A 6,550-nucleotide genomic window follows, 5' to 3' on the forward strand; every position below is an offset into this window, starting at 1 on the left:
TGATGTAAGTGGAGGCCTTAGTACTACCTTTTACCTGTGTAGCCATGCCCAACATCCCTATAAATTTTTGCCACAAGGTGTTCACCAGGCTGGGCCTGCTCAAAGCTGCCAAACCAGCCTCACTATAATTTTACTCCCTTGATGCCAAACAAGCACCAGGTTCCCCCTCCCTGTAACCACCTCCCTGCTCTTTCTGGAAAAGCACTGACATTGGTGTTTATAGCAGGAGGGGCCTTCAGGGTCACTGGTCTATGCCCTTCACAGTGGGCATCTGAACACAGAGATTCAGGATTACTGGTCTGCCCAAGCACACACAACTCCTCACAGATAAACTCAGGACCTGAATCCACTTCTCCTGACTTTGGGTTCAGGACCTTATAACTAAGCCAGTGAGTCTCTTATCTTCCTCTTTTCCCTATCCTCTATCAGTCAAAAAATGTAAAGGCTACAGAAGAGGAGTGTTTTAATAGATTAATGAGGAGTTGGGACCGTCAGGGGAACTAGAGCGTGGGCTTAGCAGAGCACAAGGAAAAGCTAATGGGGACACCAGAATTTGACCTTGGGCATGCTGCACCCTTCGGGCCAGTCCTCAGATTTCCTGTGTTCAGGAAGCATCTTGGGAGCTTGTCAAACATGCAGATGTGATGTGGGGTTAGGAACAAGCTTCTTATTGAGGGTCTGGGGGATCCCACTTTGAGAAACACCTGTCACGGATCTATATCAGGTCCCTTGTGCGCCACCTGCAGGAAGACTTAGGTACTGAACCCCCAGGAAGGGATGGGTTAGGAATTCTAGCTCCTGTCACAGGGTCAGGCTGAGCTGGTGGGCAGAGGCAGGATGAAAACCAAGGACCACAATGAGATTGCTCATCCTCTGAACTCTGTTCTTGACCCGTGGTTCTTAATTGTAGCGTGTGTCAAAATCACTTGGAGGACTTGTTAAAACAGGGATGTCTGGGCTTCCCCCTGAAAGTTTCTGATTAACAAATTCTCAGGTAAATTCTCTGATCCTGGGGGTCTAGGGCCATGCTTTAAGAACCGCTGCTCTAGATCCACAAATCTGTGACCAGGCCCTTTCACACTCGCAGCCACACCCAGGGTACCTGTTCATCCTTGCCTCATCTGTGTGTTTACTGAGCACCGGTGCCTCCTCCACTCCATCAAAGATCCATATCCTTACACCCCCCCCCCACCCCTTTCTTCCCATTGCCTGCTTGGAGCCTCTGTGAGGGTCTTCTTTGTCATGAATTAGCTCTTTTCCTAGTTTACCATTCAGGAAACTAAATCTAAAGAAGCTTCTGCAAATATGGGGAAAACTCATTCAAGGGAGTCAAGGAGATCCAGCTCTTCTGTCCAGAGCAGCCCGATTCAAGCTGAAGATCTCAGTCTGCCTCAGAAAAATTCAGCCCAGGGAGTTGTATTATTACATGTATATTGCAGATGAGGAAACAGAGGTTGGGAGAGTATCTTTGGCCCCACAAAGGAAGTCGCTCAGGAGAGAAGGCAGTTCCAGATATCCCAGGGGTGTCATCCTTCAGCTTTGCATTTCCTTGTTTCTCTCTGGGTTCATCTCCCTTCTTTCTCCTTAATTCATTGAGGTTCTGATCCAGGTAATGCTCTTAGGTTTGGCACATCTGTAATGTCTTTCTTTTGTCCTCTTGCTTCAATGTCAGTTTACCAGGGTTCAGAATTCTAGATTGTGTCTACAGCCATAGCACCCTGAACGCACCCAATCTTGTCAGAATTCTAGGTTGGAAGTTATTTTTCTTTATACCTAAAAAATGTATTTTATAAAACTATAAATTATCAGTAAAGACAACTTTATTATTCAATTGCTCTTCTCACCAAAGTATCAAATGTAAAAAAAATTTTGAAATGCATGCATGGTTCATGGGTCTGGCTACACAGCTAATTAATTTTACTTATTTGTGCCTATATTTTCACTTACACAATTTTTAAAAATAACATTTTCCTAATTATGATAAATAATAATAAAGTGCTGTACTCAGTATGTCAGCAAATCTAGAAAACTCAGCAGTGGCCACAAGACTAGAAAAGGTCAGTTTTCATTCTAATCCCAAAGAAAGGCAATGCTGAATAATGCTCAAATGACCATACAATTGTGCTCATTTCACATGAAAGCAAGGTAATGCTCAAAATCCTTCAAGCTAGGTTTCAGCAGTACATGAACTGAGAAATTCCAGAAGTTGAAGCTGGATTTAGAAAAGGCAGAGGAACCAGAGATCAAATTGCCAACATCCATTGGATCATAGAAAAAGCAAGAGAATTCCAGAAGAACATCTACTTCTGCTTCATTGGCTAGTCTAAAGCCTTTGTGCGGATCACAACAAACTGTGGAAAATTCTTAAAGAGATGTGAATACCAGACCAACTTACCTGTCTCCTGAGAAACCTGTATGCAGGTCAAGAAGCAACAGTTAGAGTGAAAAAACTGGGTTAAAACTCAACATTCAAAAAAACTAAGATTTTGGCATCCAGTCCCATCACTTCATGATACATAGATGGGGAAAAAGTGGAAACAGTGACAGACTTTATCTCCTTGGGCTCCAAAATCACTGTAGAATAGTGTCTGTAGTAACAACATTAAAAGACACTTGGTCTTTGGAAGGAAAGTTGTGACAAACCTAGATGGCATATTAAAAAGCAGAACATCACTTTGCCAACAAAGGTCTGTATAGTTGAAGCTATGGTTTCTTCAGTAGTCATGTCTGGATGTGAGAGTCGGACGGTACAGAAGGCTGAGTGCCAAAGAATTAATGGTTTTGAATTGTGATTGCTGGAGAAGACTCTTGAGAGTCCCTTGGACTACAAGGAGATTAAACCAGTGAACCCTAAAGGAAATGAACCCTGAATATTCATTGAAAGGACTGATGCTGAAGCTGAAGATCCAATACTTTGGCCACCTGATCCAAAGAGCTGACTCACTAGAAAAGACCTTGATGCTTAGAAAGATTGAGGACAGGAGAAGAAGGGGACGACAGAGGGTGAGATGGTTGGATGGCATCACTGACTCACTAGACATGAGTTTGAGCAAACTCGGGGAGATGGTGAAGGACAGGGAAGCCTGGTGTGCTGCAATCTGTGCGGTCACAAAGAGTCAGACACAGCTTAGCGACTGAACAACAACTATAATAAAGAGGCAATAAGAAGGTATAAATCCACAGGACAAACAGTATATGGATGAGATAATTAGTTTGACCTGGAAGAAAAAACCAAAACAGCTAACGTAGTCTGTAGAGAAATCATCCAAGAAGTAAGCACTTCTGTGGGAGGCGCAGGGGAGGCTGGAGACCAGAGGGCGTTACTGAGGGATGCAGTTCTACAGGTTCCCACTGGCTCTCGGAGAATGGATGGTAATTGCCGTCTACTGCATACCTGGGTGTTATGACATCGTGAATTGGTGCTAGTTCAGAACCTAGAACGGCCTGGGGGTATAGCTCAGGGGTAGAGCATTTGACTGCAGATCAAGAGGTCCCCGGTTCAAATCCGGGTGCCCCCTGCTGATTTTCTTTCCATCTGGAGACCACACATGTGGTCACTGTAGATTAGATCTGAGTACCGCCAACCTTCACCTCCACCCCAACCCTGCTTGTTGGGAGGCTTTTAAAATTAGGCTACTTTCCTCTAGGGGGGCTTAGCAAACAGAACATGGAAGGAGTAAGGAGAGGAGAGGAAAGGTAGGAAAGGTCATCTTCTGACTCAGGAAATGGTTGGAAGTTTTCCTCATCCAGCGTTAGAGGCTTTGTCTTGACCCTAAGAGCTGTGTGTGTTTGATCAGCTCTCCCAATTACTATTACTATTTCTGCTTTCAAGTGAGTTAAGAAGGCCCAAGGAGCTACCTGAATTAGCAGCTGTGCCCCACAGACTCCGGGGAAGAATCTGGATATTTTTATTTGAAAAACAGCACATTGTCTGCTCTTCCTACCCAACCAGGACTATCTGATCAGACACATTTGGGGGAAGATGATACTGGATGATTCTCAAGGGCATTTTGTCTGAACACGGGCTTTCCAGATGGTGCAAGTGATAAAGAACCTGCCTGCCAATGCAGGAGACTAAGAGACGAAGGTTCAATCCCTGGGACGGAAAGATCCCCTGGAGGAGGGCATGGCAGCCCACTCCAGTATTCTTGCTTGGAGAATCCCATGGACAGAGGAGCCTGGCAGGCTACAGTCCATAGGGTCGAAAAGAGTCAGACACAACTGAAGCGACTTAGCACGCACATATGATTATCAAAGCCAGTGCCCTCGACAGGGCCAGGAGCAAGGAGGGAGAGGGCAGACCTGGTGGGAAAGTCGTGCTTCTGCCAGGGGGCAGACCCCCAGGTTCTGGAAGCCACAAACATCTGGGTGACTGGCTGTGCTATGGGTGGAAAGGTGCTTTTTAGATAATAATGGCTCACAGATCATTTAAACACATATCACGAGGTCTCTGATTCATAATCCAAGTAATGCTACTGCTGTCACTTTAAAAAATTAATAGACTTTATTTTTTTAGAGCACTTTTAGGTTTACAGAAAATCTGAGCAGAAAGTTTAGAGAGCTCCCCTCCATCCCTTCACCTCAGCTGCCCCCTCCCAGGTGCCCCATTATTAAATTTTATATTAGTGTTGTTGTTGTTGTCCAGTCATCCACTCATGCCTGACTCTTTGCAGTCCCATGGAGCACATGCAGCACATGCAGCACACCAGGCTTCCCTGTCCATCATCATCTCCCGGAGCTTGCTCAAACTCATGTCCATTGAGTCAGTGATGCCATCCAACCATCTCATTCTCTGTGGTCCCCTTCTTCTCCTGCCTTCAGTCTTTCCCAGCATCAGGGTCCTTTCCAATGAGTCAGTTCTTCACATCAGGTGGCCAAAGTATTGGAGCTTCAGCGTCAGTCCTTCCAATGAATATTCAGGACTGATTTCCTTCAGGATTGGTTTGATTTCCTTGCAGTCCAAGGGACTCTCAAGAGTGTTCTCCAACACCACAGTTCAAAAGCATCAATTCTTCGGTGCTCAGCCTTCTTTATGACCCAACTCTCACATCTGTACATGACTACTGGAAAAGCACAGCTTTGACTAGATGGACCTTTGTCGGCGAAGTAATGTCTCTTCTTTTTAATGTGCTGTCTAGGTCTGTCATAGCTTTTCTTCCAAGGAGCAAGAGTCTTTTAATTTCATGGCTGCAGTTACCATCTGCAGTGATGTTGGAACCAAAGAAAAGAAAGTCTGTCACTGTTTCCAGTGTTTCCCCATCCATTTGCCATGTAGTGATAATCTTCGTTTTCTGAATGTTGAGTTTTAAGCCAGCTTTTTCACTCTCCTCTTTCACCCTCATCAAGAGGCTCTTTAGTTCCTCTTTGCTTTCTGCCATAAGGGTGGTGTCATTTGCATATTTGAGGTTATTGATATTTCTCCTGGCAATCTTGATTCTAGCTTGTGCTTCATCCAGTCTGGCATTTCACATGATATACTCCACATATAAGTTAAATAAGCATGGTGACAATATATAGCCTTGACTTACTACTTTCCCAGTTTGAAACCAGTTGGTTGTCCCTGTCCAGTTCTAAGTGTTGCTTCTTGATCTGCATACAGATTTCTCAGGAGGCAGGTAAGGTGGTCTGGTATTCCCATCTCTTGAAGACTTTTCCAGTTTGTTGTGATCCACATGGTCAAAGGCTTTGGCATAGTCAGTAAAGCACAAGTAGATGTTTTTCTGGAACTCTCTTGCTTTTTCTATGATCCAATGGATGTTGGCAATTTGATATCTGGGTTCCTCTGTGTGGGGGTGATGGTGGTGAGATCAGACAGTGCCATCTCTACTACTGGTCTTCGAAACATTGTTAAGAAAATTTGGAGAAAATATCTGCAGTGCATATGTCCAGAATATATAATGAACTGAACCAAATATAAATATATAAAGAATTCAACAGTAAGACAAACCCAATGTTTTAAAGTGGGCAAAGAATTTGTAACCACACTTCACAAAAGAAGACATACAAATGGCAAAAAAGCACCTGAAAATGTAATCACCATTATTATTCACCTGGAAATGCAAATGACTAAAATGAAAAGGGCTGACAATAAAGTGCTGATGAGGATTGGAGGCAATTTGAACATTGTTCCTAGGAATATAAAATGGCACAAACACTTTGGAGAATAGTTTGGCAGTTTCTTACAGAGTTAAGCATTATTTACCATAGACCCCACCATGGTCACTCCTATCTTACCAAAGATAAATGAAAACTTCTGCCCTCACAAAGACAGGTCTGTTCATAGCAGTTATCTCACACTCTAGTAAAGTAATGCTCAAAATTCTCCAAGCCAGGCTTCAGCAATACATGAACAGCGAATTTCCAGTTGTTCAAGCTGGTTTTAGAAAAGGCAGAGGAACCAGAGACCAAGTTGCCAACATCCGCTGGATCATGGAAAAAGCAAGAGAGTTCCAGAAAAACATCTATTTCTGCTTTATTGACTATGCCAAAGCCTTTGACTGTGTGGATCACAATAAACTGTGGAAAATTCTGAAAGAGATGGGAATACCAG

General features: G+C 43.8%; 1 non-coding gene across 1 annotated transcript; it reads left to right on the forward strand.

The window, feature by feature from the left end:
• Window positions 1–3,446: 3,446 nt before the first annotated feature.
• TRNAC-GCA (transfer RNA cysteine (anticodon GCA)) lies at window positions 3,447–3,518 on the forward strand. The gene has a single exon. It is a non-coding gene; the product is annotated as a tRNA-Cys (tRNA).
• Window positions 3,519–6,550: the final 3,032 nt, after the last annotated feature.

The sequence above is a fragment of the Bos indicus genome, chromosome 4 (genome assembly GCF_029378745.1).
Source record: "Bos indicus isolate NIAB-ARS_2022 breed Sahiwal x Tharparkar chromosome 4, NIAB-ARS_B.indTharparkar_mat_pri_1.0, whole genome shotgun sequence".
Classification (NCBI taxonomy): Eukaryota; Metazoa; Chordata; class Mammalia; order Artiodactyla; family Bovidae; genus Bos; species Bos indicus.